We start from the raw sequence: 23,756 nt of genomic DNA, 5'->3' as shown, positions 1-23,756 counted from the left end.
GCCTCAGGTACCGTTTTATGCCTTTGCTTTTGTTACTACATCCCTGTAAGTCTTCAAAAGGGAAATGAAATTATCCTACCCAAAAGAAACACCGTCCAGAAGACACTTGAGTTAGGGCCTGAATTCTCACTGAAACCAAAGGCAGGGATCTTACTGACCTGAAGAAAGAGGCTTTAATCTCTCCTGGCTTGTTTACTCCTGAAGGAGCGTGAAAGAGACACGTGTCCTTGTATGTGAAGAGGAGGTGAAGGAACAGCTAGTGCAAGGAACACACAAATCTGTTGCGCCAGACTAATAGGTGGTTGGCTCTGAGCTGGAAGACTGCAGCAGAAACACAGAATTATCTAGGTTGGAAGAGACCTCCAAGATCACCGAGTCCAACCTCTCACCTAACACTAACAAGTCCTCCACTAAACCATATCACTGAGCTCTGCATCTAAATGTCTTTTAAAGACACCCAGGGATGGTGACTCAACCACTTCCCTGGGCAGCCTGTTCCAATGCCTAACAGCCCTTTCAGTAAAGAAGTTCTTCCTGATATCCAACCTAAAACTCCCCTGGCACAACTTTAGGCCATTTCTCCTCGTTCTGTCACCAGGCACGTGGGAAAATAGACCAACCCCCACCTCACTACAGCCTCCTTTAAGGTACCTGTAGAGAGCAATAAGGTCGCCCCTGAGCCTCCTTTTCTCTAGGCTGAACAAGCCCAGCTCCCTCAGCTGCTCCTCGTAGGACTTGTTCTCCAGGCCCCTCACCAGCTTTGTCGCCCTTCTCGCTCGAGCACCTTGATGTCCTTCTTGTAGCCAGGGGCCCAAAACTGAACACAGTACTCGAGGTGCGGCCTCACCAGAGCCGAGTACGGGGAACAATCACTTCCCTAGCCCTGCTGGCCACACTGCTTCTCATACAAGCCAGGATGCCGTTGGCCTTCTTGGCTACCTGAGCACACTGCTGGCTCACATCCAGCCCACTATCCACCATCACTCCCAGGTCCTTCTCCGCCAGGCAGCTTTCCAACCACTCATCTCCCAGCCTGTAGCTCTGCTTCAGGTTATTGCACCCCAGGTGCAGGACCCGGCACTTGGCCTTGTTGAACTTCATGCAGTTGACCTCAGCCCATCGGTGCAGCCTATCCAGATCCTCCTGCAGAGCCTTCCTACCCTCGAGCAGATCGACACACGCACCTAACTTGGTGTCATCTGCGAACTTACGGAGGGTGCACTCGATGCCCTCGTCCAGATCATCGATGAAGATATTAAAGAGGACCGGCCCCAGCACCGAGCCCTGGGGGACGCCACTAGTGACTGGCCTCCAACTGGATTTGACTCCATTCACCACGACTCTTTGGGCCTGGCTAACCAGCCAGTTTCTAACCCAATAAAGCATACGCCAGTCCAAGCCTAGAGCAGCCAGTTTCTTGAGGAGAATGCTGTGGGAAATGGTGTCAAAAGCTTTGCTGAACTCAAGGTAGACCACATCCACAGCCTTTCCCTCATCCACCAAGCGCGTCACTTTGTCATAGAGGAAGATCAGGTTCATCAAGCAGGACCTGCCTTTCATAAACCCATGCTGACTGGGCCTGATCTCCTGCTTGTCCTGCAAGTGCCGCACGATGACTCTCAAGATAATCTGCTCCATGAGCTTCCCTGGCACTGAGGTCAAACCAACAGGCCTATAGTTCCCCTGGTCTGCCCTCTGGCCCTTCTTGTAGATGGGCGTCACATTTGCTAGCCACCAGTCAACTGGGACCTCCCCTGATAGCCAGGACTGCTGATAAATGATGGAAAGCGGCTTGGCCAGCTCCCCTGCCAGTTCTCTCAGTGCCCTCGGGTGGATCCCATCCGGCCCCATCGACTTGCGCACATCCAAGTGCCGTAGCAGGTCGCCAACCATTTCTTCGTGGATAGTGAAGGCCACATTCTGCTCCCCATCCCCTTCCGCCAGCTCAGGGTACTGAGTATCCAGAGAACAACCAGTATTGCCACTAAAGACTGAGGCAAAGAAGGCATTAAGCACCTCCGCCTTTTCCTCATCTTTTGTAACAAGGTTTCCCCCCGCATCCAGTAAAGGATGGAGATTCTCCTTAGTCCTTTGTTTTGCGTTGATGTATTTGTAAAAAGATTTTTTGTTGTCTTTAATGGCAGTAGCCAGATTGAGCTCCAGATGAGCTTTGGCCTTTCTAATTTTGTCCCTGCACAGCCTTGTAACATCCTTATAGTCCTCCTCAGTGGCCTGCCCTTTTTTCCAAAGATTATAAATCCTCTTTTTTCTCTTAAGCTCAAGATGCAATTCTCTGTTGAGCCAGGCCAGTCTTCTTCCCCACCGGCTCATCTTTGGGCACGTGGGGACAGACCGCTCCTGCGCCATTAAGATTTCCCTCTTGAAGAGCGTCCAGCCTTCCTGGACTCCTCTGCCATTCAGAACCGCCTCCCAAGGGACTCTGCCAACCAGTGTCCTGAACAGTTCAAAGTCAGCCCTCCGGAAGTCCAATACAGCGGTTTTACTGGTCTCCTTCCTGTCCTCGCCAAGAATAGTGAACTCCACCATTTCATGGTCACTCTGCCCAAGACAGCTTCCGACCACCATGTCTCCCACCAGTCCTTCTCTGTTTGTGAAGAGAAGGTCTAGCAGGGCACCACCCCTGGTAGGTTCACTAACCAGCTGCATCAGGAAGCTATCTTCCAAGCTCTCCAGAAACCTCCTAGACTGCTTTCTCTGGGCTGTGTTGTGCTTCCAGGATATGTCAGGGAAGTTGAAGTCCCCCACGAGAACAAGCGCCGATGATTTCGCAACTTCTGTCAGCTGTCTGTAGAACTCCTCATCCGTCTCCTCATCCTGGTTCAGTGGTCTATAACAGACCCCGACCAGGACGCTAGCCTTGTTGGCCTTCCCGCTGATACTAACCCAAAGGGACTCAACCTTGTCATTCCCAGCCTCGAGTTCCACAACATCGAAAGATTCTCTAATCTAGAGAGCCACACCACCACCCCTTCCATGCTGCCTGTCCCTTCTGAAGAGCCTATAGCCAGACATTGCAGCACTCCAGTCATGAGAGTGGTCCCACCACGTCTCTGTGATGGCAACCAAGTTGTAGCCTGCCTGCTGCACGATGGCTTCCAGCTCCTCCTGTTTGTTACCCATGCTGCGTGCATTGCTGTAGATGCACTTCAGCTGGGCCATTGCTTTATCCCCCGGCCTTGCCATTGTTCCCCCTGGCACAGCTCCAACAAGCCTTGAGCGAATGAATGGATAGAGATCAGCCTTGATCTGTGTGTTTCTGCATAATGACATTTGTGCAAAAATAGATGGAACTGCTCATGTAATGGAAATTGCCCTGCTACTTACAGAATCTGGCCCTAAAAAGGCTCCTATCTCAGCTGGTGAAAGCCAACATTTTAACTTCATTTTTCCTCTGAACTTCAGATTGAGCATTTGTGAGGCAGTGTCCTGTGAAAGAAATTTCCCTTCACCTAAAATGTCTCCTGACAAATATATTGAGTGAGCCCAGTAATGATTTTCATTTACTGATGTTCACCCAGTAAAGAAAGGAAGCAGCACCCTTCCTCTCAAAGGAAATGAAGAACTCCATTCCCAATATGGGGGTATACAAGGAAAGCTAATTAATTTTTCCATGCCAGGAGAGAAATAACATGTGACTACACAGAAATGTAAATTCTGGCGGCCCTGTGACCTCTGCAGAAACATGACCTTGGCCTGTGCTTTGTGGTGGGGCACGGGCATGGTGCTGGGCCTTGGGCTTAAAGGCAAGAAGAAGTGCAGATCAGGAACCAAAGAGAAACAGCTTAGGGGAAAGGTCATGACATTAAGCAGTCATTAAGCATTTATGCAGTCATTAAGCATTAAGCATTTATGTACTGACATGCTTCCTCCAGCCAGAAATTCACTAATCTGGCCTGAGATTATTTTGATTTTAGCGAACTTTGATTGTGGCTTAACTATTGTAAAATAACCAATTCAGAAGTGGTATAAACAGAAACTTGTATCATAAAGAAGTAAACAAAACACTGTTCTTGTTCCTTTGGCTTGAAATATCATTTCTTGCTTTTAATCACTGTTTGAGAACTTTCTATTTCTCTACCACTGGAAACTGTCACTTGCAAATTGATTTTCTTCCCTGTCATTTTGGCTTGTTGTTTTGGCTCCAATCCTCTAAAAGTGGCCTTGTTGGTTTATCCCAGTAAATTCTTGACAGTCCTGGGAGCAGAGCTCTCAACACCCCACTCTTCATCCAGGGCTTTCAGAGTGATGCTTCATCCTGTGCTTGCAGTGCTAGTGAGGCTGGCGTGCTGGTGCTGTCATTGGAGCACAGCTTTCTGTCAGCAGAAGTAGCTGGGGCTGCCAGTTGGAGATCAACAGTAGGACATGTTACTTAATTACATGTGGCTCTTGGGGACTGTTGCTTTTTTTTCTCTTAGATATTTTTCAGAAACTTTTTTTTTTCTCCCCAGTAATAGCAAAGATAGTTTTACAGCCAGGCCCTCTTCTGCTCTCATAGTGAGAAAAAGGCAGTTTGGTTAGGTTTATTCATTGTTTGTTGGATTACAATATTTAAAATTCTAAGAGAAAGTATCAACATAGGAGGGAAGCTCCACACAATAATTAAAGAAATGTGTGGAAGAATGTACTTAAACAGAAGTTTAAATACAGAAATGCAGAACAACAAATTACATCCTTCAATACAAAATACAATGTAACTTCTGACAGAAGGAGACAGCATGGAAAGAATATGGTAGATAAAACATAATTTAAAACTGTAAAATCACTATTTTACAGGACAATAGTCATTAAAATATTTATAAACACCACATAATCTACCGTTCATAAAAGAGCACTGCAGGAATTTTCATACAAACTACAACATAGGGAACATACTGCAAGTCTTTTATATTCCTCCAGTATTCTGTTTGTTTTTTAAGACTCCTACCTCACTTGCCTAAGAATCAGACACTGCAACAATGTTCTCTAGCAAACCATCCTTATGCTCTGCAAGTCAGTAAGTGAATAGCTGTTAAATGATTCAGTATACAGAAAAAGAATTTATCATAAAATAGCCGCTGCTTAAATGAAAATAAAATTAAATCTTCAGTATCTATTCCATGTCACCTAGTCCTTGTCACCTAGTCCTCATTGTTATAAAAATATTTGACTTTGTTACAGAAGAGAAAAAGTCCATTTTCTTCTAAAACGAGTGAATGTTCCTTTTCAGTGTTTTAGAAATGAAACTCCTTTACTTATTTTCGTTGTGAAGAGAATTAACAGTGGTTACTTGCTGAAGTAGCTGTATCAAGGGATACAAAAGACTCACTCCTTAGGTGAATATCCCCAGTGCCAGTGTCCGAGTTTGTAATGAGCGGCTCCGGAAAAATGCCACCTTCAAGGTCAACCTCAGAAACAGTAAGCCTGCCTTCGTGTCCTTCCTTCTCTGTATTTCAGCTAGGTGTCTGACAGGGTAGTCAATTGTCTGTTGTATTGACCAAGGACCTTTCTGAATTTTTTATGTATTGAAATATATCTCCTTGCAATTTTATTTATGCCCTATGTATTATATTTATTAATTTGATTAAAGGGTTTAAAGTCGCACATATACCTTACTAAACTAAGGTCTTAAAAAAAAAACCACCACCCGCCCCACTAACAAAACTTGGGAGAATGAGGAAATATTTATTTGATTCTTTGTTATGAGGTATTTATTTTAATTTTGTTTGTTTGTTCCACAAGCATGAAAGTGTTCATGATAAATCAAAGAAAAAGCCCAAGTTTAATAGTAATAAAAAAAGGCTAAAAAAAAAAGCAATTGCTAGACCTGTTTGAAGGTGGTCATTCAACGATCCAAACCTGTGAGACTGAGATAAATTACTTGTGGTAACATTTTCCTCTTGGAAAATCACAGATGAGACTAAATGAGACGTTTTATATATATAGTAGCAAATAGTCATAGGTACATTTCATTTTGAAAGTCCCATCTGTCTTACAGCCCAAACAGTTTTTGACACCACAGAATGATTGCTGCACTTCACGTTATATGAAAAGGCAGTAATAGTTGATATACACCAGGGCTCTAAGCATTAGATCTCCATTTTACTATATTGAGCATTTATTCTAAGGAAATGGGTTTAAACAAACAAACAGCAACAACAAAAAAGGATATAGATTAATAATTTGTATTTGTTGCCCTAAAAGTGTGATCAAGATTTGATTTCAAGACTCAGTTTACTAATCCTTAGAAGGATCATTTGATTCATAAATCGAAGCTGTTGCATTTTTTTTCCTAGAAAAGCAAATGAAATGCACGAATGTGATTTATCGTTTGATCACATTTTAATTGACTGCATTAAAGCTGCAAATATTAAGGGAACTCAGCCTGCGTACTTCTTGGAGCCTGATTCAGCATGCATTTTAAAGCCAACTGTGTGTGGCAATCCACAGTCAGTAAGGTTTAAATTAATAATACAGAATTAAATACTGCCATCAAAGGAAAGAGTTAATTGGTTTCCTATTTGTAGTATGACACTGAAACGCCACAAGAGCTCAATGATTGTTACCATCACCAGGAAAATAAGTGTGGAGTTTATCCAAGACTGAAGAGGAATTAGTGTGCTGTCTTATTGTTTAATAAAGAACTACCAACAGCATGCTCAGTCACTGCTACAATCATCTCCCTTATCAAGACACTAGCAATTATTTTATCTCCAGTATAAAGAAACACTTATTCCTAAATTTCAGGTTATGCCTCTGAGCAGACACTAGTTGGACCCTGTGCATTGCAAAATGACAACCGACAGAAGTATATTATCTGCAGTCTCCCCACAAGGATCTTACATGACTCTGAAAAGCAAACAGAAGAAATATTTTTCCTTTAAATGACTCTTAAAATTCCACTATAGATGATTTTAGCCCATTGAATCATCTGGGAAAGAAATGTCTACTGATAACGAAGAAGACTTTGGATCAGATGAAAACAAACATTTTCTTTGTAATACTGGGTATCTTTAGAATGCCAGCATGGCTATAAAGAAATATAAGATCCACTCTCGGGAGCCATTTCTGACCCTGGTCAGTTTGCTGCAGGAATAAAGTCACGGCCCCTCCCCATTCTACACTTGTGTGACTTTGTAGGCTTCAGTTTGCCTTGATACTATCAGAGTTACTGAACATGATGTGCTGCTGACTAAATGACAGTTGTTTGCTCCTTCTGGTCCCCATGCTGGCATTCTGGGCAACTGATCAAAGCAATTTTGGCTGGAAAGAGAAAGCAACTGTGCAGGCCTTTTCCAGGCCTTATCTGATGGTTGATGAAATGAGAATTTTCCTTTGAATTTTTTCCATGAAAATGTAAAGAAGGATGGTAGTTATGGAAAACCAACAAAATAAGTCTGCCTCCTTAACATTCTGGCTTTGCAACAATGCTGCAGAAAGGCTTACATTTCTATAGAGGAACAGCATAGATAGAGATGAATTTTAGTATTCAATATAATCTAAACCAATGTACTACACTACAGCTCAGCATGCCCTGCTAGACTATAACAGAGCAAGTTATAAAGGAAGACAGATACAACATCAGTTTTTCACATTCTTAATGAACAGTGTGAATTCATTGCTTTCAGAATAACAGATGATTTAATTGAATCTGTATAATCTAATGCAATCAATCTCATTTAACTAAATGTCACACGGCCCTTTTCACCATGAGGCAGTTTATGTACACACACCAACAAGCAGCACCAGCTTCTAAAACCCTTACCAGTGTGAGATCAGGTTTTGAGTTGCTCAGAAAAAGCAGTGTACTTCTATTTTGTTTCTGAGTTAACTGCTAAACACACAAGAAATGTTTAAAAGCCTATGGCCTAACAGCAGAGAAACAGAAAATTAAATTAAACAAACAAAACTAGCTGCACTTGCTATACTCAACCTGAATTATAAGCAAAGCAAAAGGTAGGATTGAATACATTTACAAGTCTTTTTTTTTCAATGTTATATTTCTAAAATCTCCACCATATAACTCATTCACTTTGGGACAGCCTAAATGCTGTTACAAGTATGGCTGACCTACCAGGGTCTCACAGAAGCAGTGTCTGAGTGCTTGCAGCATCTCACTGTCTGTAGATGTACAGGGGCTGGAAGCAGAACCCTCCCTGGTCTGTGCCCCACAGTTCACACCTGTTTGGGTGCCTGCAATTCGCATGCAATCACCACTCACATCCTTTGGATGAAACGCTTAGAAGCTGATTGAATTGCTAAACCTTTGTCAAGTGACACTGGCTAGGGCTGTCTTGTCTCTGCCACAGGAACAAGCAGGCTTTTGAAGCCCCAGGAAGTGATGGAAGTTCTAGCTTTTCCCTTTGCTCTCCCAGACCTAGCAAAAAGTGTCAAGGGCTGAGCACAGGCTTCCACCTAGAATGGACATTTGCTCAGTATTCCACATAGATGTAGCATCCCCTGCCTCATAGATAAGAGGTATTATTTAATAAATTTTCCAGTGCAAATAAACATGACTGATTATTCTGCAAATAAAACCTAAGGAAAGTTTCTTTATTGTGCTTTCCTGCAAAGAAGAATCTGCAGAACGCAGAACTTGAAAATGAAGTTTTTTAGCTGTGTCAGTGCACCCAAAGAATTCCATTGAGTATTCACAATGTTTTAAATATTCATCTAGATTAAACTGGAAGCAAATTGGATAAGAAACCATAACATATATGGTGTGAAGTTAGGGAAAGTCCTTAAAAAAGAAGTGACTCTGTAGCTTAAATCTCTGGTCTCAAGAGCTATGTAGAGTCACATGTTTAAAGGTATATTGGCACCTAAATTTACTTTGCTTTAAATAATATTAAACCTCTATTCATATACCCCAAAATGCATCAAAGTGCATACTTATGTTTTCAAAAGAGGTCTGAGAACCTAAATCTCATTACAGGAAAGAGTCACTTTTGAAAATAAAACACAAGATTCTTAAATCACTTTGTCATTTTGAAAATAAATCTGGGATCATTAGTGACCCCAGTGGCCTCAAACCTCAATCTAGAGAATGACACCACTAGTTGCATTCTACCATTCTCCCTAATTAATTGTCATTTTGTGTCAATTCACAGAAAACATAATTTCTGGCCTATGCCTTACTTAAAAGTTCTTTTATTTTCCATTCCCCTTAGCTTTTGAAATCTGACAGGCTCAGAGACCAGAAAGTAGGGAAGTGATCAAAAGATCCTGATTTATGATTTAAAGCATTTGAACATTTTTAAGACCTTCAAGAGGACAATTTAACATGTCCCCAGGTAACTTTAGTTTACACAGCCAACCCTCACAACACAGATAATCTAGGCAGACGTTGTCTTTGGCAACATTACAGGACTACATTTCACAAAACTGGCCTGTTTGTTAACTGTTTTTCACTCTTTCAGACAGCCACTCATGCATTATTTATGGCATGAGGCATTGCTATATGTTTTCTTTCACCTTCTATTTGATTACAGAAATGTAATTGTGGCTAGCACAAAACCAATGGAAATATTGCAAATACAGATTTAATTATCCTTTGTGCCTCATCTTTACAGGGAGTGTAGGATTATCTGGTGTGGGAGGTTGTTTGGGTTTCTTTTCGGTTAAATTTACTGTTAAAATTAGAGTACTATACATACTATAAAAGTAGAGTATATACATACTATATTTGGCCCTCTAAAAGAGCTTCTGAACCTCTAAATAGTGGCAGACTGAAGGGGCTTTCAGTCCATGGGATGGGTAAGTCCAGGACATTTGCCCCGTAACCATCCCCTTACCTGCAGTTGACAGCTTAGGCTACCTGAATAAAACTTCTGCAATCTACTTATTTTCTTGCAGTCATTTACATGTGCCTCCCCAGCATCACCAAAATATACACAAATAAAGGGCATAATTTTAATCTTAAAAACACCTAGACACTATCAGCACATAGAGAAGGAACACTTACAGGCTATCAGCTGAATGACTTATCCATTTTTATCTACTTATGCAGTTTGTCGAGAACAAATTACATTGGGGGGGTGGGGTGAAAACTGAGTAAATTTGGGTTGATTCATCACCTGTCCAACTTTGCAGATCAATCAGTTAATAATTTCATTGACCTGGAGGATCATTCAGAACAATGTATTTAATTCAGTCATGCATTTAGTTTAATTAAGGTTTGACGTTACCGTGCTCTGCTGGCAAAGAGATATTAAATCTGTTTTCTTTCTGCTTTCCGTTCACTTTCTGAATTTCCTCTACTGGGTATCATTCATAAAATATCTGTTATTTTAATTTAGCTAAATTGCCTGCTTCTGTGAAATTATGCCCCTTTCTTTGGAATAAGAATCACCCACAAGTCGTTTTGCACATCATTTGATAGATGTGCTGGAACTATTGGGCTTCTTGGACGCTTCTGCAAATAGTGTTGGGGTACACAAATCTTGGAAGCCAGCTATTTGAAGACTGGCTAGGGGTGTACAAATGGTCTGGCGCAGAGATGCGACTTATTGCTAAGGGGCTGTCAGAGAACAGGAACTACAGAGCCAAGCGCTTTTCATGAAAGTCTCTTGCAACAACACAGGCAGGAATAACCCTTGCTAACTGTGCGGGTTAAATTTAGCTTTTGAAAAAGATTGAATATATATTAGGATTACTGCAAATAAATAAAGTGACGATAAACATCAATCTATCATTCAGTTGACCTGGAAACTGAAAGTTACAGGTCTATGAGAATCAACAATGTACAATGAATGTACCTTTCTACAGAGCTCCATGAGCTGCCAATACTGAATTTGGTCCCATAGATTATGCTGAAACATTTGGGGATACTTTGTTTTATTGTGTGCCCTTCTAATAGTGATTTTTTTTTCTTTTTTTTCCTTTTTTTTTTTTTTTTTTTTTTTCTGGCAGTTACTGTCTCTTTCTTCCCTTGTGTAAATGGCACTAGTGTTTCAAATCCCTGTAAATTTGCCCCAGGTTGAAAGCTGTATTCATCTTGTGTGCAGCTGTGTTGAGTGTCAACAATATCATATAGCCTGGACTGAGAGCCTCTGTAATGTATGCCCACGCAAACCAAAACAACTATGCAAAAAAGCTCAATTTACATCACTTTTCATACCATGGCTATCAAACAATAGTTCATCATCACCTTTATGAGATACATATCAATTTAGCAGGAAGACTCTTACTGAAACATGGGTATATGATATTGCCAACATATCCTAATTTCTATCAGGCAATAGTTTGAACACTGCAGACATATCTCTTAGGCCTACCTTGAGGTCTAAACAGTCCACACATGTTGCAAGATTATGGTTGGGAATAAAGAAAACTTTCTTATTCCCTAATCTGCTGGCACTACTTTGACATGCTCCAGATGATTCGGCCAAACATCCTGCTGCCAATCAGATAGAGCATTAATATTACCCTTTGTTCCTGGTTTCCATTTAATGGACTAGCTTCTTCTTTCAGTAAGTTGCTAGGTTCGAAGATCCAAAAATTCTCCAGTCATGAATGAATGATAATACTGCTTGTGTTAGGGCCTTTACAGTCTCTGAATTACATTTGTGTTCAATAATATGCTTTCAAAACAGTGAATAGTTGTGTATAAACTCCCTGTTCTAGAGAATACCATGTACCTGCAAAGGAAAAAGCATTCAGGAGGAAGGGTTACATTGGATATCTAACCATATTATTCTTATGTATTTCCTCAGTGAGTTAACATAAAAAATCTAGACACCATAGCTCTGCTGTTATTAAGGGCAGTTATCCATCTCGGGCTTACAGCCAGAAGATTTGTGAATTCCTGTGCTTTGAATTAAGGCAGCCATGGTTAGAGCTAGCAAATTGGTTAATGGCTTTGTAGGCAGACTCAGGACTCTGACAAGGTCCAATACACACATCCATCACTCACTGGCTGTGTGATTGATAACACTTTTTGTTCTGGCAGTTTGACATACAGTGCACATGATTTGATTATGCTAGTTTTCCTACTTTCTTTTCCACAATTTGCTTGTAGAGTCTGTTCGAACAGTCCTAGATCTTCAGGTCTCATGTGGGCAACATCACAAGGAACTGTTCACATGTAGGTTTCAGATGCCTGAAGGGAACTCTGCTGAGAGACTTGAGCTGTATAGTGAATTTGGTAGTTGCTTTGATTTATTTAAGTACATGAGGAAATCTCCATCACAGATCAGCCCCATTTTATTACGTAATTATATTATAAAAAATGACATTCCTACTGCTCTCAAGGTATTATCTGAGAAATCCCAGATTTCTTGCCAGCTGGAGAAAACAGTTGCAAAATAATTTCAAACGAATTTTAGCTAGAAATTGATACATTTGATATTAGTATTTTGGTTTAAGAACAATGAGATTGTAGAGAGGCCAGTCGGGACTGGGAGTGCATCCTTGAAAAGCCCATTTGCTGTTTGGAACATTATTATCCCCCAGTGTGGAGAAAGGCTGGGCAGCACATGATTCATGCCATGGCTGTCACAACACACAGGTGACACGTCTTTTCCACTGATTATTAACTTTCCTCTTCACTCTTGTATTTGGTCTTTTATTTTGCTTGGCTGAAAAGCAGGTTGGAGGACAGAGACACGGTGTGTTACTGTGTGTGGAAGCATGAATAAAATTATCTCTTTGTTTGTTTGTTTGTTTGCTTTAGTTGTGCAAAACCCACTATTTTCAATGTTGTAGTCTGCTGCATGAAAAGCCATACTAGGTCTGCATTAGTTCTGTCCTCTGATACCAGAAAAAGCACTATGCCATTTTCATGGCCTTTTCCTATTTTCAGCTAAGCCTAGTATTCCTACTTCTGTGGTGCTTGAGCTAGGTATTTCCCTGTTTACAGAACAAACTTCTTTTTCCTTTACTTTTTGACCAATGTTTCTTCCACAAAGCTTCACAGTGTTCAATAGCAAAAAGATACTTGAAAGAAAAAGATGTGTCTTGAGAGCCTGGAATACACCATGTCTCAGCAGGACTGCCCTCCAGAGGTGGGTCTCTGGGGCAAAGACCCTCTCTCATTCAGGGTGCACACACAGTATCACTGCTTCCCATTTAATAACCTCCCATCAGTCCTCCCTAGATGCCATTCTTACCTCATCTCACTGTGAGTTTGTTCTTATTAAGGGCCTGATCCATCAAGGCACTTAAGCACATGGTTGTGGGTTGTAAACCCACCAGGACTTTTTATAACCCTGTAAAGTGTGTAAAGTGTGTACCTACAGCACTATAAAAGATGGTTTTAAGTGATGTCTGTGATAAGAGCCAACCTTTTCTGTTCAGCACTTATTCTCCTCTGTAACACAAGAAGTTTCTGCAGTCTGTGTTGCATATATTTCAAACAAGACTAGTTTTGACAAATTGACTGTTTCTTTTTTAGTTCTGTCTTTTTTTTGTGTGCCTGTCCAAAAGAGCATCTATACCTAATATATTTTCAAGATATTATTCGTTATCTGCATTCCTCAAAAAAACTGGTAAGATTATGTTAGACACCCTGAAGGATTACTTAGTATTTTATTTTTTTTCAGTTCAGCTTCTCTGAAAAACAAAATAAGAAAATAGAATGATCACAGTAGGCTCAAACCTTTTCCCTGCAGACACAGCTAAGGGTAAATTATATCCTATTCTGAGAGTGGAATTTGGTCCAGTGCAGAATTTTAATTTCTGTAAGCACTGAAAATAAAAAGTAATTAAACCTCTGCCTATTCCTTGTGTACTATAAATACATTAATAAAATAGGCAAAGAAAATCAACTCCTAAATTATTAGCAGTAGTAAAATGCTGAATATTGAAACACAGTTTAATTTATTCATTTATAATTTTTATCAGGCTAAAATAGGCCTCTAGGAGCAATTTAAACATTAAAATAATGCAATTGTTCAGTATAGTCAGCAGTCAGATACACTGCTATCTTTGTACAAAACCAAACAACAAGCTAGTGGCAAACTCACGTGTTTCAATGTAAATTGTTGGTGAATTTACACAAAGCCAGCAGACTTGTCTATTTTGTGAACATGTAACTTATGTATTTCAGTGTGAAAACTAAGGGGCAGTGAATCAATGCAGTGGGTCCGGTTCAGTGCCCACAAAGAGTCGAGCTCTAATTTTAAGACTTCCAGGTAACCAAGGCTCCTGTAACTTAGCATTTATAATGTGTAAACCTCCCAAACCCAAAATGAACTTAGATGTTGGCTGTCTGTCTTGGATGTATTTTAGAGAAAATTGGTTAAGTCCAAAGCAAAGCAAAAAGAATATATGTTATATATTAATAGCAGAGACAACTGGAAATCCTTTAGCCTATATATTAGTTGATACATCTTCAAAAGTAAGGAAGGCATTTCAAAGCTAAAACTACTGGGAGAAAGTTTTCTCTGACTATTTCTTTATATGAAACAGCGCTCTTCATTCCAGTCTGCTGCACAGGGCAGATGACATTCCTCCCAGTCATCACTGAAGTAACAGTAACCCACTGAGAGGCTCCAAAACTGCTGTGGTGCAGATCCAATCTGTTTGAAATTCAGCAGACTTTCTCATACATGCTAGGAAAAGTCGTTGGTTCTTAGGCTTTCGTTTCATATGCCAGAAACTCATGAGGGTACAGCACTGCTTAAGTTTAGACTGGAATGAGTTTGTGAGGGAGTAACTTCCCCACAAGCGTGGATGCTGTGAGACCTGAGTGGGGCGGGCAGCTCCTCTCATTTTAGGGACTGTGCTGTTACTCCAAATCTCAGCTTGCATTTACAAATACAAGGAGCACCCATGTCTGAGGAAAAAACTCAAACACTGTGTGTCTAATCCAACATACCACTGCTTTTCACGTCTCAAAGGACTTCAAGCAGTAATTTTACTTTTGGAGAAGTATTAAAAAATACTGAGAGGGATTAACTGCTCCTGTTCTCGTTACACTCCAAGGCCTAACAGTCTTTAAGTACTGGATACACCTAGTATCAAAGTAGGAAAAAAGTGAGTGGACCAGAGATCTGCAGTCTCCCTGGTGAAGCTCTAGCTTGATATCTTGCTTATATCCAGTTTGGGAGGCTTACTCCTTTTCATGGGTGCAACATGGAGATAATTCCAGTGTCATCCAAAGGGAGATGTTTATAATATACATGAAACTGTTTTTTTGTTTGTTTGTTTGTTTGTTTGTTTCTAAATAGCTCTTTTAAGGACTTAGTATTCTTTTAAAAAGTTGCTTTTAATTCAAGTTTGAAAATATTTTATGTCTTATATGGGCTAACAGTCAGGTGTCTCTGTACTACAGGTTTATTATGCAGGGCTCAAAGAAAAACTGAATACTAAAAATTTGCTGCCAGTAAAGGTAAGTTGTTTCTAGGCGAAAAAAAAATAAAATAAAATAAAAAAATCTCATAAAATATGCTATATCCTTGTGGAGCATAAACTATTAAATGGACTTCTAAGGACTTCTAATGTTTTGTAATTGTCAAGAAGTTATTTACCATCACGGGAGACTTGCTTATTCATGGAAAAGGTATATTTAATTTTGTAACAAGGAATAGAATAAAGCCTAACTGAGAAGGGCCATCAAGAAATCTGAGAAACCCTTTTTCACTGTTACCATAGTAACCTCCTTAATAAGCTGGTAACCTTGGTTAGGGACAACCCCATAGGCAAATATACTGTAGAAATTTCTCAGTCAAAATGAATACACTCTCTTTGTTTGGCTTTGTATTGCTTTCACAAATGCTGACCCCATTATTAGTTTCCTTGTTGTCTTTAAGAAGCAAAACCTGAGGCAAAAGCAAACAACCTGCCCTAGCCATCACTCTCAGTATTTAAAAAGGCATGTTTCAGGTACAGCACATTTAATTAGGATCTAACTAGGTTAGTTGGAAAAAAAGGAAAAAAAAAAAAAGAAAAAAGAAAAAAAAAAAAAAGACAATAAAATTCAAATAGTAAAGGAGTTCATTAAGGAGAATAAGAAGAATATTAAAGAGAATTAAGGTTTATTTAGGAGAATATTAAAACTGCAAGTTTAGAAGTAATTGGAGAATCACTTGACCAGCTGTTTGCTCTATTGAAACTGGTCAATTGAAAGATCCAGCTTTCAATTTCTGGAAAGGCTGCAGAAGAAAGAGAAGAAGAAGAGAGAGAGCTACTTGTTTTGGTTTTCCACAATCACAGAAAGAGGGCTGAGGTGAAAATTTACTGTGGGTTTGGGGTAAAAAGTCTGGAACCATTAACCTAAGGGGAAACAAAAAGCCTATCCCTGAAGTAACTTACCACATCTAGAACTAAGAAGCATCAAAAAATAATGCTTCATAGTGGGTGCTGAACAAACACAGGAGGACATAAAGTCTTGGCTTGCAAGCGCCATCAAACTAAAGCCCCAGTTCTGCACAAAATGCACATGCTCAACTTCAGCATCCTAAGGCAAGACTGTGGTTAAATGCTGTAAGATAGATATACATATATATGTGTGTGTGTGTGTATATTAAATCTTCTGAGGAATACATGAATGGATAATGTATAAATGTCACTTCATTGGAGACAAGATAGCTACCAGCTAAGATACCAGATACAATCCTTTACAAAGTTAATAATAATTATTTTTAACTTGTCTTATTGACTTCTAATAATCTCTGAGGGGATTAATACCTAAGAAAGTATGTATGTGTTGATGATAGAAAGCAGAATGAAGTATACTGATTTATTGCAACTCTTCATTAAGTTTAAAAGCATTCCACTGTGATGAAGACATCAACCATAGGCTGTGGTATTTTCACACTGCAAAAGACTAGTTAAGGGCAGGAAGACAAAAAAAGAAAGCAAATAATGTTTTAACTTGAACTCAAGCCAGATTTCACAAAAACAAGACCCTATTCAAATCCAATGAAGTAAAACATGTTAAAAGTATCTACCACTTTTCCCTGTTATAGGCATGGATGAAACATATCTGTTTGTGTGTGTGCTAAAAATGTTACTAGGTAAGGTAATAGCAGTTTACTATATTGCATAAAGTATGTAATTGGATTTCCTGCAAATATTCAAATCTTGAATCTCATTCTTTATGATCTACAATTAAATTTAAACCACCAATTTAGATGACAGAATAAGAAGAACCTTTTCATATCTTTTGCACTGTGAAATCCGTGAAATCCTGATTTCTAATTTTTAATTAAAAAGACCATTTTAAATTAAAAAAAAAAAAAATCAGATCAAGAAGCAATGTGAAATTTTATGTTATATAACAGTTATGATAAGGTTAATTTTGGAGCTCATCTTTAAGGAGTTAGTAAAAGGGAGTTACATAATATAGCTGTAGGTTTTGGACATAGGAAGCACAAAAGCAAACAAAAAGGTGACTGCTCTTGATGAAGCTAAATGGAGATATTGCAAACTTCTAATTCGAAAGGAGAATTCCTTTTAACTCCAATGGGATCAAGATTTTATCTTGTGTTCCTAATTATTTCCTGGTGAGTTTTACACATGTGAATATTACCAGCAAAAGTCAGGTCATTAACACAACTGCCTCAACACTGAAAAATACTGAATGCATGCTTGTTTCCCGAATGACGCATGGCCCTGCAGTCTGTGCACGTGTCCCCATGTAATAGAGCTGAAATTCTTCATAAGCAATATCATCAGTCATTTTTCTCAGAGGAAAATGAGCACAGTATGTCATTGTGCTCTAGGATTGTATCACAGTTTGGCTACTAATAGGCACTGGGCCAAACTCCAGAAAAAAAATTAGATTATATTTATTTTGGAAGCCTCTTAAAACAGGAGCTCTCTCCTTTGTGCTACTTAGTACACTGTCAGCACTTATAAATATAAACAAAAAAAAAAAAATCAAATTCTGATATTCAGTTTTAACAAAATGTTCTGAATACCTGTTTGAGGAGGATTAATTAGGCAGCTGCTTTTCTCCCGACTTAGAGCCTGGCTGGCTTCTGTCCCCAACATTTGATAAGAGGACATTTGGGCCTCCTCACATCAGAGTCCAGAGTGTGAGGTCCCTCTGAGCAGGGAATCAGGAACACCCCTCTGCATTCTCACAGGTCCACATTGTCTCCCAACTGGCTTAATGGTCTTCTGCCTTCTACTTAAAATTAAAAAGTGAAGGACTTCATTTACAACTTATCTAACATTGTCCCTGGTTCTGTCTCACACACAGGAGTGTATGTGTTTTCTGTTTTATTTTTTTAAGCTTAAAAGTCCCCTTCAGAGAAGCATCCCAATTTCCACTATCTCCTCTATCTTTCTGAAATCAATGCAACTTTTCTCATAGCTTTAATGGACCATTTTTAACAGTGCAGAGTATTTCTCCTTGACTTCTTCTTCGGTCAGATGAAATGTGATGGCCAGAGAGAAAGTTTTAGATGCATTTCATTTCTCTAGACTCATCCACATAGGCATGCTGCTCCTGATCATCCCAATGGTTACCTCCATCTCCAGTCAGACCTCATTTCCACTGATGCCATTCATAAAGGGAACACTCCACCTCTCCTCCACCTGGCCACCATTACACTTACAGGAGGATCTCAGCACATCTATGGGGCAGAGCAGAGCTTGATGTTTGGACTCAGGGTGTACTATTAAAATCACTGTATTCAATGATTCATTCACTGTAATCATCCAAAGCATGGATTTTAAAAATATTTCTACTTCTTTGTTTTGATCATTTACTATCAGGTCTAACAGCCCCTTTTATTTCCGTACATGACTTCAGAAGAGGAATTTTGTGGACTCTTCGGTCATCCTGAGGTAAACAATTGCTGTTAGAGTTAGTATGTGCCCTATAAATGCAGGCATATACTGACTGAGGTTTTTAGAATCATAATAAACTACTTTAATACAGCGGTACAATCCTAGATTTCATCTAAAGACCCTGCATCAAAATAGATACGAAATTCATCCTTCTGCCTAATAACATTTCCTTGGAAAATACTAGATCACAAAATGTATTCCCAGTAGAACAATCTTCCAATTTTTCTGCTGCTGTAGACACTGTCTCAGTCATTCTGTTGCTTCTGGTTAATAAGTCATAAAGTCCGTCATAAAGCCTGTCATGATAAGTATGTCTTTTCTGCCAAAATTATTTTAGTTATAGCTCCCAGAATAGAAAAAGCTACCATATGAGAAGTTACTACAGAAAGGTGCAGTAGATCCTCTTTCATCTTATCTATTCTCTTCAGAGTCTTCAGAGGAATGAGTTATCACAGTCCTAGGCTAGCCCTCTTTATCTAGGCTTATTGCCTTGGATTTTTTATAGATATTTTTAAAGTATATTTAATGGAGATGACTTGGATTTTGATCTTCAAGACTAGTTTTCCATACCACCTTCCTTTTTGTCCACTTTCCTATATTTTCTGAGGCCCTAGTCACTGGTGGTTAGTGACAGTCTTTTCCTGGCAACTCCTGCAAATTTTCAGGTAATCCATCTCTCTCTGGAAAACCTCAATTCTTCTCTTCTCCAGAAAACCGATATTTAAAAATCTAGTGTATCTTACAGCTGCTATAGAATCTGCAGATTAGGAGTTTACATCCTTGCAAACCTTTAAAAACAGACTAGACAAGCATCTACTAAAATGGCATGGATACTCCTGCTTTGGAGGAAGACAGTGGACTCAAACACAGTAACTGTCTGTTATAGATACTTTGAACAGATCTCACCATTTCAGTAACCAATTTTCTACCTTCTTGCAGATTTTTCCAACAAGAAAGAAACACAGTACTTCAAGAGGAGACGGTGAGACCATACAGTCCATAACGGAACTCATAAAATGTCAAGGCTAGTATTGTGCCTTGCCCAATCACCTCTGTGAAACATAGCTCAGACTTTAAGTACCATGTAATGAATACTTACAGGAAATTATTCATAGTAAAATCAGCAGAGTTAAAAAGAATTCCTGATTCATTTAAGTAATGAATAAAATTTAAGAAAATCGTTATTGTTGGTGATTGTGAGCAGAATCATGTTTAGATGAGATGACAGTATTTGTGATAAATTTTCCATACTATTTTATTACAAATAGCCAGTTATTCTTGCATTCAGTAGGTTCTTTCTCTCTCTTTCTCACTGACAGCCTAACAACAATAAATGTTCTTTTTGGTTTTAAATATCTCCACTGAGATTATTTATTGTTTTTTATCTGTCATCACTACGAAGAACTTAGAAAGACAAGAATATAAACTCAAGAAATCTGAAAGTATATAGTGATAATCTTGAAAATAATGGCACATGGTAGTAATCTGACTTGTGAAGGACATCACTCAAATTAGACAAAATAGAGAAAATGTGCTTAAAATTCTGCTATCTCAGAAACATTAAAACATCTTATTTAGTAGATCACATCATAAAAGAAAGACCTGTGACTATCTGACATAATTACTTTGAAAAAAGAATAGCACACTTCCAGATATATACAGTTCCAAATATATATGCAAAAATTCTATTATTGTAATTTAATTTTAGCTTGGCAATTTAGGATTTCTTTAACTTCCATTTCACATATTTAGAAACTGGAAAATTCAAAAAGTTGCATTAATTTTAGACTTGAAATCTCTATACTGTGGAAATGGAATTGGAAAAGTATTATTTTCTTCTTTACATCAATTATTTCCCTCTCTCTACTTAGAGTACAATAGAACAGGTAAAGCAAAATAGATATGAATTGTAAAATGAAAAACTGCAAATATTTTTCTTATGTTGAATTAGTGTACAAGGGGACATGTATTAAATGTTAACTCCAGCTAATGATAATAGTCTCATGCAGATTATGATTTGATGATTTTGCTCTAAAATTCTCATAGTATTCTGGACAAGAAAAATCAATCATAAGTAGAATGAAAACTGTTAATTCCTGATCTGGCCTGGAAGGTAGCCTACTAGCTTTACATTAAATAAATATTAGCAATAATATTAAATAAAACTTAAATGTTCCAAAATATCAATTGTCATTTATTTCATGACTGCTACCCAAAATAATAGTTATTTTTATAATTATGTCAGAGGGATGAATTTCTCACTCTGATTTCTAATTTTCTGTATTGGTAAGAAAGTTCTAGTTTATGTTAGGAAATAAGTTGTCATTCCAGATCAAGAGCATGGGTGTTGGACTTAGTGATCTCCTAGACTTATGGCAAAATTATTTTAATTAGCCTTCTCCTAACAGCATTTAAACAAATCCTATGCTGCCAGGGAAGGAAGAAATGACTTACCAGTCAGATAGTTTACTTAATTCTTTTTATCCATTGCCATAAATCAGTGTGGAGATTATTAGTGACTAAAGATTACTTTTTTTTTTTTTTTTTTTTTTTTTTTTATTTAAACAATGAACTGTGGCCACTTTACCCACTGAAAAGCTCACACATCATTCAGGTATAAATGTCCTGTTTCTGCATGGTTTATTTTCACACCATTGTTGGGTACTAAAATAGTTTTACACCATTTATTAGGCATGGACATTTTAACTAATCTATCCAGTCTGTTACAGGTATGCCAAAGTAGAAAAATGTTAGGAGTAACCATGTATTTGTGCAGTGCTGTAGGTACATATATTGGAGCCAGACATGTTTGGCAAATACTAACACATTGTTTGAACATCAAGTTAACTGCTAGTGATGCTCTGTGAATTCCATGATGCATAGAGATGTTGAGAATAGACCTTACTCTGAATATGTAGAATGATCAAAAATGCATCTCCCAAGACAAATTTACTTAGAGACATAGGGGCCAACAAAAATCCAAGATTTTTGTCCCCATTTAGTGAAAACAGTCAGTATATACCTTTCTGTAGCCTACAAAGACCCTGCCTAAGGTCTGGCACTGGCCCCTGCATACTTTCTTTACAAAAGAATCGCTGTCTGTTTCCTGAGTGGGAACGCTAATTTTTGCGAACTTGCTCGCGATGTGCTTGTGTGCGTGTTGCCCCAGAATTTTGAGCCGTGCAGCCCAGCGCTCCATGCGGTTAAGTAAACACAGCATGGCTGCTGAGGCACGCAGCCAAGGCTGAGGCCGGGAGGAGGGGATGAGGCTGGGAGGAAATAAGAGCAAATTCCTCTGAAATGATCTGACAGGAAATGACAGAGTGTCAGCCTTATATAACCACACTGCGAGAGAGGGAGGGCGGGAGAAGTTCTTCCTAAACACAGAGTGGTGCCAGATCTCAGTAGGTGAGGATGATGAAATAATAAAGCATTTCCCGTGTGTGTTTTTCATTAGTCCTGTTTTGTTTTTCTTCCAAGTGCTGTGGAAACAGAACAGAAGCCCATGTTTCAGCCAGGACTGCAATGGCCTCCTCCCATGGGAATAACAGCTGCATAAATAGAAGGGAAGCCCTCAGTGGAATTGCTTCCAACACCTTTCTAATGGAAATAATGATTTGCAAAGCCCAGTTTATACCTTTGCCACATAATTAGTAGCCAAGATTAAAAACATTGTTCCAACTCCCAGCATCCTTGAAATCTGGCAAGACCTTAAATATTCCACTGTGTTCCAACAAGGTAGCCCATAAGTGATCATTGTAAGGACAGTTTTAGCCAGTTCAGTCAAACCCTTGAATCAATCAACACTTATTATATGGAAATTAACCAGTTTGATGTCAATTAGTGGAAATTTGTTAGCAGACATAACCTATGAGACATTTTATTTTGAATTCCTAACTCTCCCTATTGAAGCAAGTTAAGATGGGCCAAGGATGAAGCCATTCATTTCTGAAGACCTGAAGCAGAATTAGTGAAAAAATGGTTTGAGGGAAGCTGTAGTCAAGTACACAAACCTTCTGCTGCCTATTAGGCACAAGAAGCACAAGGGACTGGATATCAGATTTTTTCCTGCAACGAGACAGTTACTAGTCACAGATTTGGTGCACAACAGTCTATTCTGTATGAGTCAACACTGAGTACAGGAGAAAAAAAGTGTTCCTAGACTAATGGCAACACCTACCCTCACTTTACACTACTTATAAACCGAACTTCTTTTTCCACCATGTTCTGATAAATTATATTCCTATATTATGAAAGTTGAAAATTCTAAATTAAAGATACCTGACTTGATCATTAAATTTCCTCCTAAAATAACCTAAAAAAGTCAAAATTTTGGCTGGCTGTTCAAGCCAGAAGGGATGACAAAAGATTTCCTTAAGGCTTATGAGCACTACCTGTCTGGTTTATTGGGTGGATTTGACTTTACTGTGAATTCCACCTTTTGTTTAAATTTAATAAAGTACTCTCAAATATCATTTTAACCATTTATACCAGTATGCAGCATGACAGCGTGCTGCTATATCATTCAAATTAAATATTAGGACTGTGGGTTCAATCTCAAAGTTTTACATCAATCCTTAACCACTTACAGGTAAGAAGGGAATACAGAATTAGAGTCTTGCTATAATATGAAAAACTGCTGTCAGATTTGAAGCCAGGGTTTCCACACAGCTTGTGGAAACTCATCTGTAACTACTATTAACTGACCATGACATATACACCATAATACCCTCCGATAAACACCCATATATATGGGTGTTTAAAAACATGCTTAATGTTGCTTTCTAGAATGCACGTTCACCAATTTGTTACCTGCAACAACATTAGCCAATGTTTTGCAATATCCAGAATTCACACTTTTACCTAACTTGAAGTGTCTCTTAAAACTAAGTGCTCTAAAAAATCTCCCAAGTATTTCAAATAGTTAGGAATATTTTTTTTTCTGCTTGTTTAATTTTATAAACAGGTATTAAATGAGCCATTCAATGTAGTACAGTACAATACTTCCAGAAGTTGAC

This window comes from Netta rufina (genome assembly GCF_964035555.1).
Source record: "Netta rufina genome assembly, chromosome: 6".
Taxonomy (NCBI): Eukaryota; Metazoa; Chordata; class Aves; order Anseriformes; family Anatidae; genus Netta; species Netta rufina.
This window is presented reverse-complemented; position numbering follows the sequence as displayed.